Source organism: Caloenas nicobarica, chromosome 4, assembly GCF_036013445.1.
Source record: "Caloenas nicobarica isolate bCalNic1 chromosome 4, bCalNic1.hap1, whole genome shotgun sequence".
Classification (NCBI taxonomy): domain Eukaryota; kingdom Metazoa; phylum Chordata; class Aves; order Columbiformes; family Columbidae; genus Caloenas; species Caloenas nicobarica.
Window position 1 is genome coordinate 63,434,170 of NC_088248.1, and position 25,601 is coordinate 63,459,770.

The 25,601-nt window shown below is 42.5% G+C and overlaps 1 protein-coding gene across 2 annotated transcripts in view; it reads right to left on the reverse strand.

Annotated features, from left to right (window-relative positions):
* The window catches only part of C1QTNF7 (C1q and TNF related 7), a 51,412-nt gene extending 26,907 nt beyond the window's left edge, over nt 1-24,505 (reverse strand). Inside the window, exon 1 of one of the 2 annotated variants that reach the window (XM_065633993.1) lies at nt 24,088-24,505. The gene's annotated coding sequence lies outside the window, so the exon portion shown is untranslated. Of the gene's footprint in view, nt 1-8,717; nt 8,982-24,087 lie in introns of those variants that run through there. The other variant, XM_065633994.1, reaches the window with a different exon arrangement.
* Between the last annotated feature and the right edge of the window lie 1,096 nt (nt 24,506-25,601).

Here is a 25,601-nt window from a genome sequence, read left to right on the forward strand (position 1 = left end):
TTTAGTTGCTCAGAGCAGAGCTAAACAGTTAACAGGAATGCAAGAGGCCACTCATGCTGACAAACAGCAGCACTGTGGGCAGCTGCACACTTAGGTGCTTCCTGGAAGAATTCAGAGAAAGTGGGAAACGTCAGTAGAAACAAAGTTTGTTTGCCATAACCTACTTTTAGCCGATCTTCTAAAAAATGTGCCAAGACTCTAAGGTCTGAGCAACCACAGTCACCTGTTCTAATGCAACTCTTAAAACTTTTGAAAGATGGTAGGATAGACTATGTTGCATTTCATCCTGGGTTTGCTTATATTCTTTGCTGATGGAAAAAACTAAGAGGCCGGTACTGGAAAACTCCTTAAGCGATATGACATTTCCAAGGTCTGCTGTCACAGCTTTCATTTTTTTCCGGTCAACTCCTCTTGGGCAAATGTGCAGATTAAGGCAAGTCCTGGTGCCATGTAGACTTCTACATTGTGTCTCCATCCCATATAGGCTTTTTTTCTCCAAAATGTTCTGGTTCTCTTTCTAAAATAATTTTTGCATGTCCAGCCTAGGCGGGAGTTTTGAGCAATTTCTATTTGAAGAGACAAGATGGTTAAAATGCAGAAGTGTTTGTTCAGGAACTGAGACAAAGACTGAAGCAACTTGCTCAAGGGCACAGAGGAGCTTTCCAGCAACGAAAGTCTTGAACCCAGGTACTCACATTGTAGCTTTACCGTGGAACACTTCCCTTGTCCAGAGAAGCAATAAAGCACCTCAACTGTGAACTCATCATAACCCCAGTTTAATTTTTAAACAGATGTCTTTTAAAGGAAAAAAACAAAACACATAAGTATCTTTTTCAGACCCTCACTACCCATGGGCTCTGTTTCCCTCTCATATGTTAGTGAGAACTAAGATTTCTGTAGTTCTAATGAGAGCCCATTACTTAGTGGCATAAGCCCATCTCAGCCACCACCACAGATCTATAGCGAGCACAGCAAATTTATTCATTAGATTTATCCTATTTTTATTAACATCCCAGCTCAGAAAAAGAGTCAGTGACAAAAACCATCTGGAATAAACATAATAGAAAACAAACAATGTAATATATTCCATCACTGCAGTCTAATTACACTGTTTGGTGCAAATACTATAAATCCAAGTGACAATTTACAAGCTGAACTCTTATTAAAGGGAAAAATGAGCTGTGTAAGGAAGCACAAATCAAAGTACCTAATCAACATAGACAACACATTCAGGGATTTAAGAGCCAAGGTATGGTAGTCCTTTATTCCTCCTTGTTTTCAATTTGGGAGACCTGCTGTGATGTTGCAGTACATTATACGTTATATCTACTTATGCAACATTAGGCAGAAGCATATCTCTGGCTGTTGTCTTATTTTTCACCAACTATAACCTGTGAATTTTAGGTTTAAATACTTTTCTTGTCCTACCATTTAAGCTGGGAGCAAGGTGTCCCAGGCACCAGTTTTCTTTTAAGGCAACTCTCCTTTTTTTAGGCTATAGTAAAAGCTTTGAATCAAAGAGAAAGTTAGAAAAGGTTGGAGTTAGCTAAAAACAATGCCGATTTGATCTAAACCAAGTTCTTGTTGAGTAATTGGTTCAGCAAGAAATAAAGGAAAAAGATCTCTCCCTCCCATGCAGGCATCTGAACAACACATGGCTGCTGTCCATGATCTGTTTCAGCTTGGAAGCTGGAACTGACTCATTAGATGCATCTGGTGTCCCCAGGGATGCAAGAGAAAACACTGGCAGCAATGAGAAAAGATGGTAGAAGCCATCTGAAGCAGAAATTAGCCAACCATCCAGTCTGCATTACAGTACGAACTTCAAGAACAGCATTAGTCACCTGCAGGAAAGCTGAGCCCTCAAAGACATAGCAAAGTGATATCGTGCTGCAATGTGTAACATGCTGTCAGTTTAGGGAAAATAAAACTGAAATCTGGAAAATACCAACTCAGGTCAACACGGGAAAATCTTAAAACCTCATTACAACAAGAGGTTACAAGCTAGCATTACAGTGAAATCAAGGCAAACAAATATACACAGATCTCTGATCACAGAACTGTGGTCATAACTTCCATAAATGTTAGCAAAATACTATTTATATAATCCTACACTGAAAAATTCCCTGTTAGTGAGGAAATGTTGGAGGAGTTTTTTCAACACTTTCTGTGGGGAAAAAAAAAAAAAAGAGTGAGAAAGGGCTACATTGAAGGGGACAAAGATGTCAAAAGACCCAGACGTCGCTTTATCTGCCATAAGGAGCGAGATCACCGGTCACCACCAGCCCATGTGCAGAAGTGCCTCTCTGAACCTTCACTTTCCTTCTTCGCCTGCCAGGAGCCAGGGTCCTTTCACACTTTGGAAACAGCCACGTTGCTCAAAGACCTTCTATCATGAGATTGTCTTGGAAGCAACATTCATCTCATGAGAAGGCATTTCGTGTTTCTCCCTGAACTGTTTTTTATCTGGAACAGGGCCTAGTGCTCTGTTTCAGGGTCCAGTAGGCCCTGAAACGTAGTTCGTTCTCAACCATAACGTAGGCTTATTCTCAACAAGAAAGATGATAATGAGCAAGCTTTTGTCACGGCTCGTGTATATGAAAAATGCCCAAGACTGTTTATGCATGTGCTGTTTTCAGAAAGAAATAATATGTTTGACATCCTTTTCTCCCTGAAGAGATGATGTCATAGATGTGGCCACAGTGGGATGTTTCTTAATTTAAGAGGCAAGGTGCAAAGTTAGAGAAAAACACTCTTGAGAATTTTGAAATTTCAGTGATTCATAAAAGCCAAAAATTTGATTGCCAACTAACTGTGGATCCATCTCTCCAGAGCCTTATTGCATCATCTGTATTAGCATGCAAATCAAGATGACAGGGCTGTTTCTGACTAATTTCAAGTGTGATATTCACAGCATAGATGCACTACTGGGATGGTCTTTGGCAACACCTTTATCCAAGCATCTTTGCATGTTGTCTGCCTGAAGTTATCATTCTCTTCAGTCTGGAAGATGAACATGAGGATGACTCTTTCCCTCACGTGCTGAGTCCATGCCTATTCTTAAAAAACAGTGTATTTAAGTCACCTGTCAACTCCCACAGGTATTGTGTTCATTTATGCCTCTTTTCTTGGCCTTAACTATGACTCAAGCCGGAAACTGCAAAAGTTGTTTTTTCTCACTTGATTCCCACTTGAGCTATAGGAATTTAAATAATGTTCAGAAGTAGGTATAGATAAAAGAAGGATGAGTCCCCATTTATAGGCTACAAAAATCTGGGAGTATGTGGTTTCTGTCAATAATTATAATGATAAAATACCTTAATTTTAAGTTTGCATGTATTCTTACCCTCTTGTTCTATGACTGTTGGTGCTCAGTCTGACTAAGGAATCTGAACATTTTCCTTCCTAAACAAGGAATGTCCATGAATACAGACCATTTTCTTTAAGAAGCAGAACATAGCAGTCATAGTATGGTCAACCCAACATACTCACATAGTGTCTAATCTTTAGCTCTGTAACTGGGAATTATTCTGCCCATTTGGGATGCTCAGACACGTGTGTTGTTGCTCTCTTGAACCTTGAGGACTTTTTTGTAATCCTCCAGGATTCCCAAGTCTGGATTTTTTCCTCTGAGGGAGGAGATTCAGGGGACATGCTAATGACACTGTTCAGGTAGGTTGGAAGTTGTTCATGCACTGAGACAGTGATTGGGGTGTGCTGGTAGTGCCCTTGCTGAATCTGCTTCCCCACTGTGACAAAAAAACCAAAACAGTCCCAATGCTTTCTTTTGACTCCCTGCACTGTCACCTTTTCCCATGTGCTCCACCAAAGGCTTTCAGTGCTGTCAAGGATCTGAACTACTGATAACTGCCAACATCAATTTGTGGTAAACACTGAATTTTTTCTCGGTGTTATCAAGGACCTTGCAGGGACAAGGTAGCTGAGATACTGAACTATCTCAGTGAACTGTCTATCAACAGCCCCTGAAGTTAGAAACTACTTGCTAGAACATCAGCTGATAAACCAAAAGGGTGATGAAGTTCAGATAAAGAATAGCTTTAATTACTACATAGTCTGCTTCATCGTTATTTTGGAAAAAGCTGGATGCAGATGTTACATGAATGTAATTGCAGATTTCAGGAAACATGTTAAAAGCCACAGAGGAAACCTTAAAAATACAACAGAAATAATTCCCTCTGGAATATGAACACAAGCAGATTCCCCCACCCACAACTACATTGAAGATATCAAGCACGTTGTATACTACACTGAACTTCAGAAATGGGCAGTCACTCAAAGATGGGTTGCATTAGCTGACAGCTACTAGTAACTAAGATTGACAATACCTGTTCCAGCAGGTTCATTTTCCTACAGGCAGAAAGGCCATATTCCCATTGCCACCCTCCATTGCAGACGCTCGCTTAGAGCAGCTTGCAGACCAGCTTTCCACCTGCAAACTGGTGTGCAACCCCACTGCTGCCCTGCCTGCCAAGAGCTTTTCCATTACAGGAACCACTGTCATGGCAACTTGTCTCTCCATTCTGGTCACCTCTGGATGTTTTGCTACTTATGGCCCTTGGCAGTCAGTTTTGCTGATTGTCTTGTAAAGGATTTAGGTTGAGAGCTTTCTGGCAGGTTTGGAAGGTTTGTTTCTGCTTCTGACCCTGTAGGAAGACTATGGGCACACAGCGGCACAGAAAGGATTAAAAGCTGTTTCTTTCCCTCTTTACAAAGAACTTATTTATTTACGGATGACCATCAATGGATGTGTATTTCGAGAATTCAGGAAAACTACCTGCAGTTTTCTGTATCTTCACAGACTTCTAGTATGATCTCAGTTCAACAGCCATTGAGTCTTGCCTCAGTCCTCACGTATGTTATCCCAAGAGGTGTTATTCAGAGAAATGAATACATATGTGCTGAGGTGTTGCACCAGACCCCTAATGGACAGCAGGGTTCCACAGAGGAAGAGGGATTTTGAGATAAATTCAAGAGAGGTCTGGCATGCATCAGAATGTAATCTCTTCATATAATTGCAAGGATTTATTTAGGAGACTCTCTCTCTGAGTTACATTACTGTCAGGTAGTAGAGCACCACTTGCAGTTTTTGAAGTGTTTGAACATTTGCAGTCTTTAAACAATTAGAATTGTCAGAAAGAAAGACAGCCTATCAATCAGAAGTTTTTACAACTCTTTCTCATTTGTACGTAGATTTCTAAACCTCATATTGTCAAATAATAGACTATAGAATAGAACCCTTCAACAATTTTTTTTTTTTTTTTTTTTTTTAAACCCTACAGCATTAGATACAGAAGAGAACTTAAATTTTTCGAAGTGGAACTGAAGGAACTGCTCTCTTTGGTCAAACTAATAGTCCATTGTTGTCTTGGGTAATGACCAGTCCCAGAAGACATCTGAGTGAGGAAACCACCAGAAAATGCACAGCTAGTCAAGGCAGTAATTAAAGCAGCCATTAGCCTTGGGCAACAAATTACAAGAGTCAGCAGCTTGTGTGTTTTGTTTACACATGGACAGCTTTGCTTGTACCTGCAGAAATGGGCATTAGCCACTGAAGTCCAGTGGACCACAGGCCCTTTCTCCATCCCAAGCCTTCTCTTCTCCAGTAATGCTGAACACCAGCCTTGGTGCTGTAGAGTAAAGAGAGGCTGATTTGAGGTGCAAAAAGTGGAAAACCTGTATTCTGGGACAGCCTGGGATTAGGGGTTACTGTATCCTGGAGAAGTGAGAAAGCAAGAGCTTCCCAGCAGGAATGGAGAAAGAGAAAAAAGGGAGAGAAAAGAGCATCTCCTGCATCACCACTGAGCCCTTCCAGCACCCCTCGAGTACTACAAACGCTTAAACAGCTCTGTTCCTTCTCAAAGATGGAAGCAAAACTCCAAAGCTTGGTTGAAATGAGGCATTTCTCTTCTTTCAAGACAGACTGGTGCCTTGTGTAAGCACTGAGCCCATGCAATAACATATCTTACGTCATTAGAATTAACAAAGCCTTTGACAATCTGTGCAATAATACATTCTTCAGATCAACTAATTCAAGTTTAAACATCTCTCACATGTCACAGGCTGTCTGAAGAGATTTCTTTAAAAAACAAACACTTTAAGTCTGAAAGTCAGGTGGAGAGGGAGAAAAGAGTTAAATTTTTAGTTCAGTAAATGAATATCCAATAGCAAAACATTTGGATCAAGTCTGTTTATCTGGCTTCTTTTCCTTGAAAGAAAATGAGAGTTATCTTCTTATTTGAGATTTATTCTTTCAATTTCTGTTCCCAAACTTATTCCTAGTCTAAGATCTTATGTTCTCAGATTCCCTGCTCATCGAATTTCATAGCTGTACATCCTGAAAAATGAGATTTTAGAAAATAAAGATCAAAAGATTTTTTTTTCTCAGTTATTTTTATAGGCACTGCATTATTTCCTGTGGGAAATTTTGCAAGAGGAAGATTTCAGACTGCTTACAGTATACATTAGAGTGAGAATGTAATTCACAACTGGGGCAGCTCCTTTGACCTGTTTTGTTGCTTGTTTGCTTTGACTGAGCTCAGACTAGCACATTGCACAGTTGGTTTGCAACTTGAAAACATAAGTTGAGTAATGAGATGAAAATATCTCACAACAAATAATCCTGAAAAACATGTGGTTTATTGGTTTGCGATCTAGGAAGCGACATAAAGCATCCAGACATGGAAACTTTTCATTTAGTGCATCAGTTCTGCATACTAAGAGGACATTCCTTCCCATAAAGTATACACAACAAAGTATTTAAAGTTGTTCAAATTCAAAGCCATGACCATCTGCTTATCACAGACATCTGTTGCTTCAAAGCAAAGGACTATATGAATGGTTCAGAAAGCTTTAGAGCTCAAAAGATGCCTTTGCCAAGAGACTAATGGAACACATGAATATACATAAATTCCAAAAATACAAAAACCTGCTGTCTTCTTCCTTGAGAGCAGTTACACCAGCTCCGTATGTGAGAGCTGAGTTGCAAAGGAAAGAAATTATAAGAGTTACCCCAACTGTTACCCATCTCAGTACTGAAAATTAAAGATTTTGTCACTCTCCAAACACTCTAGAAAAGCAACATCTTCCTCCATCAGCAAAGGAGTCTGACTTTCACACCAATCCCTTACATCTCTGAGTTGCTCCTGCCAATGTACCTTCAAAACATGATTTTTGAAACCACAACACAATCTTCTTTCTACAAAGCTTTTCCCTGTTCTTGCTGAGGGAGGTGACACCCCAGCCTCACTGGAAACAACATATTGCAGCTCCACAGCCCTATGTGTCTCTTGATTTCTTTGCTATTTTGGCCCCCAGGTCTGCCTGCCTGCCTGAAGTCAAGAAGGACCTTCCCATTGACTGCAGCAAACTGTGATCGTCTCCCTAATAGGCATTGCCCTTGTCCCCATGTGGCTTTTGCATTGCCATGGAAATGAAGGTCAACAGCAGGGCTGGGAGCTGTAACAAGGTCTTTGAGGCAGCATTGGTGTTCCTCAGAGCACCTGATTCAGGAGGTGATTGTGATGTGGTATCTGCAATAAGTGAGGTTGGTATTGTCCTGTACGTATGGGCCAGATTTCCAGTGTGAGGGTTGGAAGGCGGAGTTTGCACCTTGCAGGCCTGTGGGTCTAGAGAGAAGGACCTGCTAAAGGTTACTGGGAGCTGGGAAAAAGTGTGAGCCAAACGGAAGGTGCAAAGTCAGAGGGATTAGGTGCTTTTGGAAAGGCTGCAAGGAATGCAAGGGGGCTAGAGGCTGTCTGGACAGAAAGATACTGGGTACCGTGAATACATTAAATTTCTGACTCAGGTTAATACCACTTGTACCTGGTCAGTGGAGCTAATCAAGCTTCCTGGCACAACAGCTAGTTTCCATTCATTTATCGACCTATTTGCATTTGTGCAGCCATCAAAAGTGAAGGGACAGCCTCACAGGGAAGAAGAGAAATTTGGGATTTCAATGCTTGTCTGCCAGGCCAGTTGATGACAACACATACATGAACTGCAGAGAAAGCAAGGAAATATTTAATGACCTTAAGCTGTAGTGTGAAGCTCACAGAAAGTTGATCCATCCCTGCAATAAACTCCAAATAACTATAGAGAAAGTGGGTAATTTAAATATGAGAAGAAAGAGCAAGATACATTTTTATAAAGCAATCAAAATATTTCTGTCATTTTTCCTCTTAATCACGTAATCTGTGACCTCTTAAACATCACTATAAAGCATACAAAATCCCACAAGACCTCAAGTTCACCGTGATGTTTACACACTACTTTTGGGATCACTGACACTGCTTTATAAGCTGCCCTTCTGCTTTTTGTTTTCTTTTGCACAGATTTAGTGTTTTGCTGTCCGTTTCCCATTGTCCTTGAAATTGGAGTAACAAGAAATTGAAGAAATCAGACAGTTCTCCGTGCTGATCACAAACAGAGAACAGAAATTAATCAGTGATCGGAAAACAAGCAGAGCCTGCCTGAGCCACGCACAGATTCTGCTTCTTACACTACTCACAGGCAAAACATTTCTAGGAAGATAAGTTAGTTATTTATTGTGTCAACATATCCACATTATTCAAAGCAACAGCAAAACAACAACATTACTAGTATTAGGAAATCAATCTCCAGTTTAGATTATCTCAGAGGTTTTATGAGACAAGACAATATATGAAGTTTGCTTCAGCGAAATAAAGCCCTTTACTTACATGGTTTGCAAGAGCTTCCAGCAGCCAGAGTCTCTGAATTGCAGTGCATGCTGATATTGTGCTTTGCTGAGAGCACCCTAACTTTGGCACTGGAGACGGCACATAGTTCACTGGTGCTTCAGATTGATAAACAATTTCCTTTAAAAATGCTTTCACATGTTTCTTTATTGATGGTACACACTGACAGTAGACCGCAAAGCAGAAAGCCTGTCTGGTGTTATGAGGAAAGAGTTTCCTCAGCTGAATCCGAAAAAAAAAGGAGCCCTTGACCTCGACAAGTAGAATAAATCTACTATATCTGCTGGCTCTTTTCTGAGTGCATACTTGAGCAGTAACATAAGAGGGAGCGATCGGAGTGCAGAAACTGTGGCATGTCGTGCTCTGTACCCGTGGAGTATGTGAGCAATGCTTTTAGCACAGGCACAGCAAAATGAAAACACAATGCGTGTTTCCAGCTTATATTTTTTTCACATATTTTAAAAATAAACCAGAGATGACAGGCTTCTCTACTTCAGTTCATGACTCCCAAGTGGCAGCGCTCTCAGCTCTGTCCCCTCTGCTGAGGTTCCTTACATTCCAGATGAGGTTACTGCTGACTTTCTATTTCAAATCTTGATTTCTGAGAATCTCTGTATCTCAGCCAGGAAATTTAACCCAGGCTGAATTTTAGTATTTTGGACATCATAAATGCAATGAATCACCTGCAAGCAAAATGAGTGGTTTTCAGGTATTTTGTTTTCTCCTTCAAAAGATCACTTTACATATTTTTTTCTTTTTTTCTTTCCTTTCCTTTCTCCTTTTTTTTCCCCCCTCTCTCCTTTGGTCTACTTAAACTTATTAAACTTCATTAAAAAAGGCATTGTTTTTGGAACAAGTCCTCAGTAGAACAAATAATGAGACGAATATGAAAAGCAAGATAATGATGTAGCTTACAATAAGTAAATGTAAGTTTTCAGAAAAAAAAAAATTGCTTCCTGCTCCGTTGTAAAATTATATTTACAAAAATAAAGACATTATTTTAAACAGAGTCATTCAATTCCCAGACAATGAGGACAGAGGTTTTATGGAGATGATGAAAAAACCCCCATATTTTAGATATAATAAAAGCAGTAAGAAAGAGATAAGAAAGAAAATCAAAGTCTTCATTCATTCCATTGTCTTCAGTTGCAGAAGAGGGAAACAGGGAAACAAACAGCCTAAAATCAAATTTTAAAATATTGTAAATGCAATATTCCTAGCTCTCTGAAACATAAAGACTGAAAAAAAAGCCCCCAAAATTTTTAATAAGCATTTCTGGCTTGAGAAAAGAATAGCTTTTAATGAAGAACGATCAAATGATCTCCTTTGTCTAGTGTGTTATTATTCTTTTGTTACAATGGACTTGAAAAATCCCCTGCATGTTTTATATGTGTGTTATCAAGGTTTTTCTTGAACCTCAGACTTGGGTTCAGCTTCACATGTTAATTCTTTTTTTTTTTTCTTTTTTTGCAACTTTAGTGAGACACTAAAACACATGTACAACTTCAAAGTTGTTTATTGGTAATTAAATTGTTTCTTCCAGTTGAAGCTGGCTAGTAGCAGTGATATATTGTGTTGAATGAGAGGAGTCTTAGTTTCGATTTAGTTTCCATTTATATCCACTTCCTTTGTCAAGTACTGAGACTTCTAAGTCTACAATAAATTAATTTCTACTCTTTTCAGCTCTTCCTACTGTTTTCCCTTTCCCTATCTCCACTAACATCTTCAAAATATAACGCACCATCAAACCATATATGTATATGTTGAATTTCAAAGTATTGGCACTGATTATTTTTTTTTAAATTAAAATTCACATTTGAAAGTTGTTGCTTTAATACTAACGTGGGTGCAAGTATTGTTCTTCAGACAGCAAAACACCTTTTCTCCGCAGTGGGCTCAAGTCTCCTACCTGGGGCTTCTTTTCGTAGGCGGGTGCTGAGCTGCCCCGTGCAGGCTCCTGCCATGCCAGACCTCTTCCCCCTTGCTAAGCCATCAGCAAGCATGTTTTCTCTCTCGCTCCCAGTTCAACTTTTCTATTTTTAGAAAATGGCTGGGATTTTTTTACTTTTAAGCTTTCCTTGTGATGCGGAGGCCTTGCGGCCTGGTTTGTAGGAGCAAGGCTTGGCACACAGGACTACTCACGGCCGCCCAGCTTTGAGAGATCAGCCCCATGAGCGGGACATGTCGGGATCCCATCCAGCTTTCTGTCCGTAACTACAAGAGGCTAAACTTCAAAATCCGCTTGGGAGCTACTACCTGCTTCTTCGTGAAGTGTTTTGAGACAAGCAGAATACACACCTCACTTCTGAGAACCAGATCTTGTTGTTTTCAGTACAGACATCTGAAACACCACTAATTTGAGTGCCAGCTAGTTACTCCCAGGCAGGACTCTGTTTCTGCCCCAAGGATCTGGCTTTCCCCTAGGGAAGCAATAAGGCGTTGGGCAGCGCACTTGCAGCCCCCGCGCATGGACGGTGTCACTTGTCCCCCAGCCTGTTCCAGCCACAGCACAGCTGTGTGAGTCCTGCAGGTCCCAGGGAATTGCCTTTTCCTGAGGCCACGTGCACTTGTGTCTCACGACTGGAGGCAACGGAGGTCTCTGAAAATATCAGCTGCTTTATGGAGTATTGTGTATGCATTCACAGGCTTTTATATAGGGGTTAAGAAAACCGTTCACAAACTAAGGGTCACGGTTATAATTGCAGCTGTGAATGTGAAAGTGTAAGCTTGGCCAGGACCCCAGAAGCTGTAAAGCATACAGAAATGCATGAGAGTTGTCGGGTGAAGTCTGTGTCATGATCTACCACATCGAAAACATTTAAATACTTTTCTTTTTTTTTCCTGGTAGAAGTGTAGACCCTTATATGTAAATTAAACCCGTATGTTTCTCATTGATCTTTCAAACAACCCCCAGAAGGTTGGTTGGGTTGCGCTGGCCATGGGCTGGGAGCGCTGCTCTGCTGGCATGACGCTGCACAGCTACCTCTGAGACCCTGAGAAAGTATAATAGGTCTTATGTCTGATGTGACACAGTCCATTAAACTGCCTTGATCAGACTTTGTTTTGAAATTATCTGATTTTATGCACAGCTTTAAAAAATTTTGCCATCACAGGGATATACATCCCAGTAGCTGTTATTTCCAGTGTCAGCTCATGAGGCTTTTACGAAGCCCACATTTAGTTACTTAGTGAGAGATGCAACATATGGAGTTAACAGGAACCACAAGGCTCATTTTCACTATTGCATACAAAGACTGTGCCAGAAGGACTGAAACACTGATTTAGTGGCAATGCAAGATGACGTGGCAGGTAAATGTGAAGTAGAGAGCACATTTCCCAATATGGTAAGGTTTCATTACCCTTAGATGTTTCATCTGGAGATAAACTGTGCCATTTATTTGCTCTGTGGAAGTACAGTGCTATCTAAAGGCACTTACGCTGTTTCTAGGATAAGCCTAGGGCCACAGGTCCTATTGGTGGAGGCACTGGGCTGCTCTGGATCAGTTCAGACCATCATGACTTAATAGGTCTGTCCCTGACAGAGGCAGCCTGTCTCCTACAGTGCCACCTCAGGGGTGTGCACCACGGTTTCCAGTACTCCACGAGGACATGATTGCAGAGATGCAGTGCTAGAATAGAACAACAGGAGTAATTTGGGTTGAAAGGGACCTTTTTGGTTCATCTCATCCAACGTCTGCTCAAAGCAGGTCTAATCAGCTGGCAGCTGTCTCTGCAGTATGTTCCATGATGACATCATTATTCAGGGTTTTCCACTTCATACAGCACATCTGACCTCCATTACCCCCAAGAGCAAGGAGCTGACTCAATGATTATGATCTGGAGGGATTTTGCATTTCTTATCCCAGGTAATTACAAACTCTTGGTTATTGCAATATATGATCACCTAGTCATTTGATTATACTTATCTGGCATGGAAGCCAAAAAAAATCTCATTTCACAGATGTGGACCTAGGGCACGGGGATAAAATTATTTACCAGAGATCACATAGTCTGTGCAGAGTAAGAAACTGAGTGGTCATCTCTCAGGGCTGGCATCCTACCTACTGTCACCCTCTCTGTGCATTCCTGCTATTAGTTAGCTATTAGTTATTAATAGCCACCCTGCTATTACAGATAATTTTTTAAGGCTAGGGGCAAAGTAACACAGCACTTGTGAGACACCAGCTATGTAATGGGTTCCAGTGCTGAAGCTGAAATTGGAGGAAAATTATTAAGTCCTAACACTGGTGCTGTACATGTGGTGGGCAGCTGTGCTAGGAATCATCAAGTGAATGATTCTCCTTAAAATAAAATTGTCCTTTTGACAATCTGGAATGGGATCAAAATTAGTAAAAATCGGTTTTGGAAACCAGGAAAGGTCCCTGTGATCTCCACTGCTGTCATTAAGAATTCCTTTTATAATGATCAAAAATTATATGAAGGTGAGTATTGCCATAACTTCTTTAAATTGCAGGCCTGGAAAAATATACTTAAGACATCTGGAATAATTTTTTGTTTGAAATTCAGTTCATACATAAGAAGGGCTTGGGACGAATTGAAAGACAAGATAGTCTTGTCTTGAAAGACAAGAACAAAAATGAAAATGTTTAAACAAGTGGCTCATATGCATGGCCCTCAAACTTTGATCTCACATTTAGCTTTTGGTGAATAATACTGTTTTATGCATGGTCCCACCAGTATATATAAAAATAGCATGTAGCTAGGCAACAATATATTACTTCTGAGAGGAACAAAAATAATATAGACTGGGTCTCAGATCTGTGCTAGACTTGTTCTGCTTTCTGGAGAAATCTAGTTAAGCTTCTTTGCAACCCCTATGTGGATGTCCCATACTGTCAACCCCTGTCTCGAACCATGCTGCATACCTTCTCAGACTTGCAGAGCCAGCCAAATCAGGACTGCAGCAATATCTTACTTAAGGTGAGATGCTAATGGCACTTTTTTACATAGTCTCAGCTAGTATATTAACTAGCGAGCAATGGACAAGGACTCAGGAGCTGCAAATTCCTGTTGATGCTTTAAATTGCACATTAAAAATGAAGAATTTCGACTTTTTAATGTGCAATTTCTTTTAATTTTCATGTCATTAATGTATAAAAAGAGAATATGCTTTTTAAAGCTGTAGTGTGTAATATCTTGTCTGTGTAACTTTTCAGTCTTGAAATCTGAATGGCCACATCTTGAGCTGACATAAATCAGCACTGTTGCACAGGTTGCAAAGGCAGCATAATTCATTTACACCAACTGAAGGTCTGGCTCAAAAATGTGCAGAAGCATATATATTCCCTTTCTAGTCACATGGGTGCCACTGGAAGATGACTCAGGACCTGACAGCTGCCATGACTTTATATGCACATCAAAGCTTATCCTTAGGCCCCTTACTGTACCTCATGAGAGCTGAACATTTATTTTTGAATGCTTCACTGAGCTATATAATTTAGAAACATCAACAACACATACCATTAAAACCCATCAAAAACAAATCTCAAGCTCAGATACAAACGTCCCAAGCCTGCACTTGAGGAGCTGTGCCATCTTCCATTTGAGGGTCAGAAAGAATTTTTAAATAAAGTGCCTTGTCTCTTAGAGGTCAGACAGCATAGATGAAGCCTGGAGATGCTTTAATGCAAGCACATTCTCTCTCTTCTGTTGTGGGTGCATCACCAGCCAAAAGTAAAACTCGTTTCAACTACTGCTACTTCATCAGAGATAGGAAAGCAAAATAAACTTTCTGGCAATTAGAAAGCATGCTTTCTATCAGCAGCTTGTCACTTTCCCATCAAAAAATCTGCTGCTTATGTACCTTCAACATGATGGTAAAACATTACATTTAATCTTTTGACAGTTTAAGAAAATGGTCCTTTTTCCAACAGATCAAATCCCCCATAAATTATATCTGTAGCCCTTCCTTCTCTACAACCTTGGAAAAAACAGGCAGAAACAAAAATCAATGCCCCAAAATATCACATTCAAGATATATCTGGAAATTTGAGACAGCTTTCCTCCTTCAAAGTCATCAGTCTTTTCACCCGATCTGGAGTGAGGTTGAGGCTATTTCAGACCAAGCTATTGAAAACATCAAAGAGAAATGTTCTTTTCTTGCAGTGGGCTGGAACCAATCTCATTCCTGCAAGTATGAAGTTTTCTGACACAAAGGCAACTCTGACCATCCCTCATGGGTATGCCATGAGGGAAGGCATCTCTTCAACTACGTAGAGAAGCAGCAACCTACAGTGTATATCACTATTTGAAGAACAGCCCAGTTTGAAAAAAGCAAACAGCTGCATCACTGATACAAACTAATATAATGACATATGGTTTCTTCATTTGTGAAAAAGCTTTGGAACTGAAAAGCAAATTGCAGCTTTGCAGAATGAACTGGTGCTGGTGCTCTTGTTGCACATAGCCTAAAACTTTTTAAGCAACACAAGCTTGTCTGGATTGAGTTTTGTTTTGTGGGTTTGTTTGTTTGGGTTTTTTTTTGGGGGGGGTGTTTGTTTGGGGTTTTTTTGTTTGTTTGTTGGGGTTTTTTTGGTTTGGTCTGGTTTGGTTTTTTTATTTAGTCCAAAAATAGAATTGCTTCAGCTCTGTTCAAGCTTAGTGTTGTTCCATTTATCCTCAGTTTTCTTCTTGAACACACTGTTTTCCCAGATTGCTTTCTGGATATTTCTATGTGAGGGCGGGAGTGTAGTAGCTGTAGCAGAGCACTGAGGGCTCCGGTTCCTGCTCTTTGCACTGCTGTTGACTCTGATCCTACTTTCCTTCTGTTTTTCTTCTGTTGTTCCGTCCTGCTTCTCAGGCTTTCCTTTAGCCTAGCCGATATTCCGGCTTGATGAGAAGTCCTTTGCAAGCCTGGTACATTTTCCAGTTCTACCATTTAATAGAAATAATGAAGGAGAAGACTTTCTTGACTGCTCCAGCCACAGGAGATACTGCTCACAGCACAAGAGACTGCTGAGGAGAGGAGCACTGGTCGTAGAACAGCATCCCCCATGTCCTCAGCAGAAAGCTGCATACAAAGCTATTTTGCATTTTCTTACAATCTGCTCAGCTGCTGCAATCGAACCTGAAACCCCAAACTTCCAAAAGCAGTGTGCTCTGCGGTGGCTGCAGTACGTGCACCCACACATCTGTGGTTGCAGGGCCTTATTCTTGTGTGTGAGAGCCCTGCGGGGCACGGCCTGTGTCGTCGGGTCCCTTGCTGCAACAGGGGATCTCCCACACGAGGAATGAGGAGCATTGCAGCATCCATGAGGAGAGGACACCTAATTGAACTCTATTTTTCAAGACATAGTTGAAGAAATCAGTACACCCATCCATTTTCTATGTAGTAGGGCTAGGTTTAGCACAGAAATTTGCAGATTGAGCTCAGTATTCTTCCTGTTGTACCTTTTAGGTAATAAACCCATAAACCCCTGGGGTTCAGGTAACACCATGCTAGGGAGCCCTGCCTCCCTTTCCTGGCCTCCCTGAGCACCCTATTCCTGGCTCCACAGTGACCCACAGCTGCAGGACCAGCCTTGCCGAGCCCCCCCGTTGCCCCCACCTCGTCATCCCTTCAGGCAGAGGTCTGCAGGCTGCACGGCCTGACAACTGGACCCACCCCCATTCCCACACCAGACACTTTCTGTTTTGTGGACGCTCAGGCCTTTTGACCACCCTACTGCCAGTAGGACTTGCCTTTTCTCATCGCCTTTCAGACACCCAAGGCACAGAGACCTCCAGCGGCAGCCCCTAGATTCTGCCCTTCTGCAGAACAGGGCTGGTGTTGCTGCCGTCTCCAGGAGCTCTTTTTAAAGATCTTTTTAAAGCTGTTACTTCAGTGCTGCCCGTGCATGGCAGACATGCTGTGGCGAGGTGACAAGGTGCCTGGAGAAGAGCCTTTTTTAATGAACAATGACATAACCTGGGAGCAGTAGGAACCGGTGATCCGAAGCATGTGTCAGCAGAAGTAGGGTACTTACATGGTGTGTAGGCTCAGTATATGTGCATGTGCTGAAATACAGATGCCCTGGGGCTAGCTGTGGCCTCCAGCATCGGTATGTAGGTAAAAGCAACAGTTTTCTCAATCTTATCCGAAAGGGGTTTGGACTTAGGCCCTTTCCGTTAATGCCTTCAGCCATTTTGCCGGGTGACGCAACGCTGTTTCTGTGGAAGCTCCCAGCGCAGCCCTGCCTGGGCACCGTGCTGAGATCCAGCCTTTGCTTTTGGGCAGCCGGGGTGAAACTATGTCTTCAAAAGCTAGAAGGGGTGTGCTGGAGCTGCCGCCAAGGCCTGCCTTTGGCACCCGTGCAACAGAAGGCTGCGACGTCTGTTACATATAAGTAACGTTCTGAAGGCCTAAATAGATAAATATTATAGTTGTTGGTGAAAGGAAGCAGTGCCAGATGCTTTTGGCCAGTGGAACAGGAAAGTGTCCCATTGCCTCATGTTGAAAAGGCTTCGGATATTTAGGGCTTGTAAAAGTCAGAGGGAGGAAGCACTGGTAATGATACCTGACACATATTTGCTTCATTGATGGACAAATTAACCTTGATTATCCAATTTATAAATCAGCTTGAAGTGGAAGAGGCCTTCCTCACCCCCCACTGCTGCATATTTGGGGGATTAAGTTGTTTGTTTTTAGTGATAAATTAGAAACATCTGCTTCCGCTGACACGCTGGAAAGGAGGCGCGTACAGCAAAGCGGCCGGACGGGCTGCTCCGACGCTGGGTGGGATTCAGTACCAGGGCACGGTCCTGCCAAGCTCTGGCCACAGGGTCCAAAGCAATCAGGCCATCTCCTCTCTGCATGAAGGCTTGGTGGGGCAGGGGACGTGCATGGCTGCTCCTGGGCTTGCTCAGGGTGTTTTCTGGGGATGTCAGAGTAGCAGCGAGCATCTCCAGCGGCATGTGCTCAGCAGGGCTTTCCTTTTAAGGGTGTCTTGGCAGTTCCTCCATTCAAGCAAAACTGTTTCTGCTATGGGATCATCAAGTCCTAATGTCAAGGAATCCAAACCTCATGCCAGAGTCATCCCAGAGGTTGCTCAAGTGTGAGCAATGATGGCAAATAGCAGTCCGGCCACCCTTTCTGATGAAGAAAGTGTGCTAATTGAGGGAATCGAGATGTTTTACAACCCTGGCATATCCCCACAGAGGTGATACAACTTCCTGATTGCTGAGGCAGGTTGGAAACGGCCAAGAGGCACATGTCAAAGCACTTCACATGTGTTTTTGCCACATGCAGGATGTAGGAAAACAGACCTCCTGGCTGCAAGATGTTATCTGCAGGAGTGTAAAGCTGGGGCTAAATCCTGCCAGGTGCAGCAATCCCAATATAACCCGGGCATTTGGGGAGCCGGACCCACGATGGACCTTGTCTGTGCATCGCCTTTCAGCACCCTGCTGAAGAGAACCGCAAGGATTGTTTTGGCTTCAGTGTGGCTTGGATCTCACTGCAGGGTTTTAGTACATGCCCGGTTGGGCTGCAGAAACAGATGTTTTACACACGCCAGTCAGATTTTTTTTCTGCCTTTGGCAACCAAAACTCTCAGACGGCAGCCCGTGTCCCCAAGGACAAAGCATGCCCACAGAAAGGGAGAAACCAAGATGGCTAGGTTATTTCTAACAGCTTCTTTTCCCAAGATGCCTTCTTTTTCTGCCTGGATATTTTCTCCAGGTGGACTTGAGGACTGTGTGCATTTAACCAAGATTTTTGGATAATCTATTGGCTCTGTGAGAGCAAGAAACCCCAGGCAGGTTCAGTGCACACTATCAGACTGGCTGTCTGCTACAGATATGATGAGCTGGACACCTCCTGGCAGCACAGCAGGTATTGTTCAGGTGTGACGCAGTGCAGTGTAAATGTATTTCTGTCCAACAAACACCAGGCACAGACATTTTGAATTGCAGTCCTGCCTGAAGCAGGCTACAAAATCAGGACTGAGGTGCATGGCCCATCATCATGCAGGGAGATATCCTAGGCATCCTGCGGGGGACACTCAATTCTCCTTAAAAAGCTGAAGGTAACCTCCAGTGCAACCTCCAAAATCCTCTTCTGATGTAGTGTAAAGATGTAAAGCTTAAAATACAGTGAAATGCAGCCTCTCCTCGAGAGAAACTGAAAAATACACTCTGCACATCTACAGACCCAGGTGAGCAGGAGAGCCCTCTGAGATGTGGGGCCAGCTCTGGGCAGAGAGGACCTGCTCTTTCTGGGGTGCAGGAGGGAGGGGAAAAGTAGCAGGAGAATCTGTTTCACAGCTGCCCAGGACCACTGACTCTGCTTGTCCCTAACTATTTTCTTCCGCCTGTCTGCCCATGTTACTTGATGTTTGCATTCCCGTGGGGGCCACTCAGATACGTGATGAAGTTGATGATGATGAAACTGAATCAGGAAACCAAACTTTTCTTTCTTTTCCCTTTACCTGAGCTGGGGAAAGAAGTGAAAATTTCCTTCTTCCAGGAAAGAAGCGGGAGCTATGATGTGGACACCAGGCCTTTATGCAAACTGCTTTGCTGGAGCGTATACCATTCTATTCCCAACCCCAGAATCACTGCCTCTCCCTGGAATGATTTCTCAAAGCCCCACCTCAAAGCTAGAGCTCAGAGATCATCTGCAGATGTGTATTGCCACTTTCTAGCAGGAATGCCTGCACCGAATAACAGAAAGAGTAACTCAAAGAGAGGCCAAAGCAGCCTTGGTCTTCCTCCAGCCATCAGGAAATCAGCTGTCAGGACTTCCAAGTATTGCTACCTTCCTACATCATTTGAGCAGGGGTTACAGGACAGGCCATTGACCACTGTTGATTCAGGGACGAATGGCTGCTATCAAGTTCTCCTGAGAAACTCCCAGTGAGGAGGTGGAAAAGCGGGAGCCCCTGGGTAAACACGTAAACATGCCAGGCAAATGGAAGGGCTATGAGAAGGAGAGTAGGAGATTGGTAATTTACAGGAGGAAAAGGGTAGAGGAACTGAAGAGAAGTTGGAGACAAGTAAAAATGTGTGGGACTGGGAGAGCTGCTAGAGCAGGGCTGTGATCAAAGACTGTTCTCGGGTTTAGGACCAAAAAAGGACAGGCTTTGGAAGACAATCTTCAGAACACATCCATACAGAGTTGGACCTCATAAAGACTCAAAGGAGCCAACTGCTCTGTTAAAAAGATACAAACTGCATAGTGTCTGGAATAAGAAATGGACGCAAAATTAGCCTAAAGTGTTTCTCTGGTAAGTCCCAAAAGAGCCACTTCCACTCTTTAGTGACGGTGAAATGGGACTCAAAAGACCAGCCTGGGATGTGTCAGGGAGGTTGATCAATCCCCAGGTGAACTGAAGCTCAGAAGACCGGCACCGTGCAGGAGCATCAGTGCAGGGCTAGCAAGGCTGGCGTAACATCAAGTTTTTATAGACTGCTGAAAAGGGAAAAGACTTTTGGTCCTGAGTCGTAAGTGCTAGTGAGAATAGCAGACACGTGTTCCAGCACAGGGAATGTCTCCCTCCAAGAAAAGGGAGAGTTTTCCTGGATAAATCCAGAAAGAGTTCAGACCTTTTTTTTTTTTCCAAAGGGTGAAAAATAAAATGGAGGTCCCTCTCTCAGCAGCTTACAGATCTGGTCCTCCTATGCTGCCGTGACAGGATGCCCATGTTGGCCTGGACCCAACCACAAGACCTGTTGGACCGACAGAAAGAGGTGGGATGAGCAGGGTGGACACACACCTCTTCAGCTCTGCCCTTTGAACCCTCCTTGTTTTCATAGCATTGTCACACCCTGTTTTTATTGCACATTTTTGAAACTAGATTTCAGGTCCCGCCTCTGTTATTAATACCCTTTCTGCTCTCATTTTTCCTGAAAGAAAAATATCTTCATTGAAAGAATGTAGCAAAAACTGAGAGAAATAAAACAGAGGGCATGAATTACAATACATCCAAAAAAACCATCCCACTACTGAACAGTTCCCTTCCTTCCACAGTTTTAACCTCAGACTCCTGCCAGATGTTCCTGTTTGTTGCAGGGTGTTTGATTTTGGGTTTGGGGTGTCTCCAAAGGGGAAAGGCAGAGTGTAAGCTGAAAATAGGATGAATGGCCTGATGGTGTCCAAACACAGTCAAGTATCTCCATTAAATCTTGTTTGAGATTTGGCCTCCACTTCTGTAGGCCCCACTCAGGTCTGAGAGATGCAATACTCACACAGATGAGGAAGACAAACCCAGTAGATAGACTGAAGATGAGCCAATATATTTAAGCCAGCACGACATATGGACTCTCACATCTCTCAGCCTAGGAATGATTGTTCCCCACAGATTTCTTCTGGGTTTGCCCAGAAGAAGTGAAACATCCCAGACAGTGAGACTTTTCCCCTCTTTCCCTCTGGATTGTTTTATAACTGTATACCTCTCACTGCCAGGATCTTTTTTTCCCATTATGCACAGTCTATTCTTCCACTTTAAAAATTATCTCCATTATCCTCTGTGATAAGAATTGATTTTGTACTAAACACTTCTGCCCTTCCCAACACATACACCTCACACAGAAATGTGTAAACTATTTGATCATATTGTCCTATTGTTCCCACCCCAAGGTTTAGTGAAACCATAAAGTATCTTTGAAGACTTGAGTCAGGTCAGCTGCAGTTCTGACTTCATTGCTTTGAGCCTTCTCATCTGCATCTGAGGTGAGGCTTGACGCTAGACACCCAGGAATGGATTCACACTGCTTTTCTAAAATAAAAAATGAATCCTAATTTATGAAGAACCCAAACAACTTACTTCAGCACTGGGAAATCAGAGTAATCTGGATTTCTTCTTCAGCCCAACAAAGAAACTACTCTACTGATCTGCACATCTTACTTCAGAGAGACTGTAAGCAAAAATGAATACCTTTTGTTTACAGTTGCAGCCCGATGCCTGTAACTAGAATGTAAGTCTGGCTAGAAATTATCTCGCTTGCAGCCTTTTTCTTCTGGGTACGGTCATGAAGACTAGCCTGCAAAACCTCTAGATTTCTCTGCCAAGGCAATCACATAATTGCTTTGCTGTCCTTTTGATTAACGAAAAGAGAATCATTTCACTGGATAAAATGGAGTTTGAACTGTTTTGTATCTATGACAAAAAACCTCTAGGACAGTGCATTTTTTAATGCTTCTTATTTGTTTAAATGATTCCAGTCTTAGGATTTTCAGTCGCCTGTGAGGTTAATTTTTTCTGGCCAATCTAAATTGTCATTTTGCCATCTGCAATGTGTCTCTGCGGCAGCATGAATGTTATTTTATCATGCCATGACAGCATGCATAATGTTGCTCTAGCATCTGTTTAAGGACTCTGGAAATTAGGCTTACCAGTGCATGGGACAGACCTGTGAATGGACATGTCTTGGAGAATTAAGGATACAAGTCAGCTCTGTCACAGTGAATGAGACAGAGGATCTTCTGTAGGCACTCAAACCCAGCCCTCACTATGCTGGTTTTCTGTGGATTTCTATCTACCTTCTCACGTTGCCACTGGGACTGAACCGCAGAAAAGTGCATCAGTGAAGTGTGGAGATGACAGAGGCTGTGAAATAATGCAGACACTACGTTCTTTGTTTGCATCATTTTCTGTTATTGCTGCTGGGCCAGAAGCAGTCCCTGTGCCTGAGATATTCAGTTTCTGAAATGGTCCTGTCTCCTGTGTCGTTAAGCAGTGTGGAGCCGGACCAGCCTTCACTCCCTGCACTCTCACCTCCCCTTCAGATCAGTGGGGCATTGTGGAGAAAGGACAAGCAATCGCTAAGAGAGGGGAACACGCTACCCGGTCCCCACACCACATAGTCCTCACCAAGGTGACACCTGATGGAGGTGCCCCTGGCCCTGCCTTTCCAGAGCCCAGTGAGGATGGTGATGGTTGGCTTCCCATTCAGCACAAAACTTAACACAAAACCTAACCCAGGGGCAGTGTTAAAGGAATCAGGCTTTCCTCCGTGCCAGCGGACAGGCATATCAGCTCCTCCACTTCCAGTTTTGTTTTTCCACACCCTTTCCCGTGCCCTCCCTGCTCTGTGTTTCTCTACCCTTAAACACATTTCTTAGGTGGAGCACGGCCCATGGGGACATGGCCTCGGGGAGACACACAACCCTGGATTCCCACCTACTCTGAAAGGGAAAATCCACTGCAGCAGCTTAGCTGAAATTGTCCCAGGCCAGGGAAAACAGGGAGCAGACACTGTGGGAAGAAGATATTTTCTCTCTCTTTAATAGACAGTGCTATATAACATGATAGGTGTGTGGTTTCTGAAGCGGGCTGCTGTTTCTCCAGCCATCGGAGTCAGTTAATTTCCACGGCTTGCACAGCTCCAAGGGCTGTGGGTAATGCTGTGCTCACACCCATGTTTTCCTAAATCTTCAGCCTGAAAAGCTTCATCGTTTCCTTGAAAGTGAGTGGGTTAGAGAAATTAGCACCACTGTGAGTATCAGGTTTTGGGGAGCTGGCATGCAGGCAAGCCTTGGCTCAGCCTTGCCTGGATAATGGTAACCAGAGACCCAGGGGGAAAAAGGGAGCAAGAAACCAGTAAAACCACTACACTCTCACCTACCCAGACCAAGGTTGTGTTTAATCCCTTACGCTCAGTGTTTCATTTATATTTAACAACACATATTCTCTCCTCAGTCTGCACATAGGCACAAAGCATACTGCTGGTAGCAGTGGAAGCACAAAAAGTTCAATGACCTTGAAAAAACAAAACCAAACCAAACCAAAACAGAAGATAACAATAACAACAATAACAAACAGATATATTTGTGAGAGTTTAATAAGTTAAATGCAGGAGCTTAACTTCACAAGAGCACAACCCTGAAGCAGAATGATTTATTTGATATTTACAGGGTTTTTTTTGCGAAACACGTTTCTATGAAACCATAGCAGCAAAGGTTAAAGTGAAGATTTGGAATGATGTTGGAGTCATTCACAAGGGGAAAAAACCAATAATCTCTGTTAGGGTTAATGGAATGTAAGAGTAAAGCTAAATAGAGAGAAATATTTGAAAAGATTTTATGCATTTAAATCAGCCTAAATCCTGTGACAGGTAGACTTTTTTTTCCACCCCCCCCAGAAAATTGTGTCCTTGATTTTTTTAAAAAATCTATCTGGTAAATTTCTGATAGGAATGTTATGTGCATAAATGTCCGAGTTTATTAAACTGCTCTTACAAGACAAGATACATAAACAGATTTCACTGAAGTTCTGCTATGGTTAATTTGTAATGGAAACACATGTATCCCAGTAAAATCTGTATTTTTCTGAAAGGTCTCTCTGTTTCATTCACTTCTTCAAATGCATTTCAGAAAAGTCAGAGTAGGAAAGTAGAATCAGTTACAACTTACCTTTATGCTCGAGCAGATGACATCAGATTTTTTCAGGCAAAGCAACACACTTCTTTTGGGTACCGTCTTACGAGTTGTAAATTCAAGCCAAAAGGTAATTGTGGGTGATTCGAAATCCTTTAAAACAAATTTAAGCACCGTGATGACAAATAGTGCACTTTGCGAAAACTTATTTGAAGCCTGATGCTCTTGTATTGAGTTCTCTAACTGTCTGTCTCAGCTAAATAAGCTCCTACTCCTTTCCTCGGCCACTCGCCAGCTTTTCTAATTTAAAGCAACTGTGAGCTTGCTGTGAAACTCCTGCTGGAAGGAGCTCAATGTATAGCGTGGAGCAAGGAGTAAGCCTGTGCTCCAGACCGACGCGGCAGGACAGAGTCCTAACCGGACCTGGGGCATAGCCTCCCTGAGGTAACGTTATATCATCTTTGGAAAGCATGATAGGCTAAGTTGTCTCCTTCTCTGTAAAGACACAGAGAAGAGGGAAAATATCATGCTGCTTCTGGCACGTATTCCCCTCAGTGTGGGATTTGGGAGGAGCAGCAGCTGCCTCAAAGCGGTGGAAGAAGCAACAGCCTCAGAGACATAAAGTGCTCAGAGCTCCCTGAGGAGCCTGGTCCCCAAATTAGCCAAAAGACTCCCAGTATTTTTAGAAGCATTAGTCCTTGGTCCGAGGCTTTGGGGACAGGTCCAGGGGCTTTATCCTGGGCTTTCTCCACTAGTGTGGGGTGTTCCTCTCATGGAGTGGCTGGGATACCCGAGATGAGGTTCATGGCTGAGGACAATCCCAAACTTCTTGACTTTGGAGAGTTTCAAAAGACATTCAGGGCAATGATTCTATCTTCTGAGACCCTGACAAGCTTTAAATAGCAGAGGCACGGTTTTCAAAGGCACATGCTTACTGGGAACGGCTCTGTTCTGCTTTGCTCAAATTAAGATAGCAGAGCATACCAAATGTTGTTAATACAGGAGAGTTGCCTGTGCCCATGTCAAATTCCTCCTTTTTGCAAGGAATTTATTTCAACCAGTTATGGTTGATATGTGTGGTGTGCATTTATGAATTGACAGAAAAGGTCTCCGTTTCCAAATATGAGTTCTCTCTGCAGAGTTGCTAAAAGCACGCGAATTAAAAGCCAAATTATATAACACTACTGTGATTTGGGAAATTTTAGTCTCTGAGCTTCCACATTAGTACTATAAAAAACTTTTGTTTAAAAATTATGTTGCTGAAAAGTGTGCCTCAGACTATGCCCCAAATTACTCAGGACTTTTGGAAATGCATCCAACTGACCCGCTGATGCTAAGGTGGCTTAAGGTTTATTGTAGCTGTTATTCAGTGACTTTGGTTATGTCAGCCATATTTTCTTGCAGAAGTGATGTAAGTGAAGATGGAATCATTAGACTGAAATTTTTAAAGGTGTTCGATGCCCTTAAAAGAGAAAATGAATCTTCTGTGACAAAACAAGTCAATATCAAAATGCCACTTGTGAATTGGCTGTAAAAGATGTTGTTCATTT